Genomic DNA, 410 nt, shown 5'->3' on the forward strand with positions numbered 1-410 from the left:
CGCTCTGTCTCTGTGTGTGTCGCTCTGTCTCTGTCTGTGTGTGTGTCGCTCTGTCTCTGTCTCTGTGTGTGTCTCTGTGTGTGTGTCGTTCTGTCTCTGTTTGTCGCTCTGTCTCTGTCTCTGTGTGTGTGTGTCGCTGTGTGTGTGTGTCTCTGTGTGTGTGTCGCTCTGTCTCTGTCTGTATGTGTGTCTCTGTGTGTGTGTCTGTGTGTGTGTCGCTCTGTCTCTGTTTGTGTGTGTGTCGCTCTGTCTCTGAATCTGTGTGTGTGTGTCGCTCTGTCTCTGTGTGTGTGTCGCTGTCTTTGTCTCTGTGTGTGTTTCTGTGTGTGTGTCGCTCTGTCTCTGTTTCTGTGTGTGTCGCTCTGTGTGTGTGTCGCTCTGTCTCTGTCTCTGTGTGTGTGTCGCTCTGT

The sequence above is a fragment of the Rhincodon typus genome, unplaced genomic scaffold (genome assembly GCF_021869965.1).
Source record: "Rhincodon typus isolate 14 unplaced genomic scaffold, sRhiTyp1.1 hic_rhity00000072, whole genome shotgun sequence".
Lineage (NCBI taxonomy): Eukaryota > Metazoa > Chordata > Chondrichthyes > Orectolobiformes > Rhincodontidae > Rhincodon > Rhincodon typus.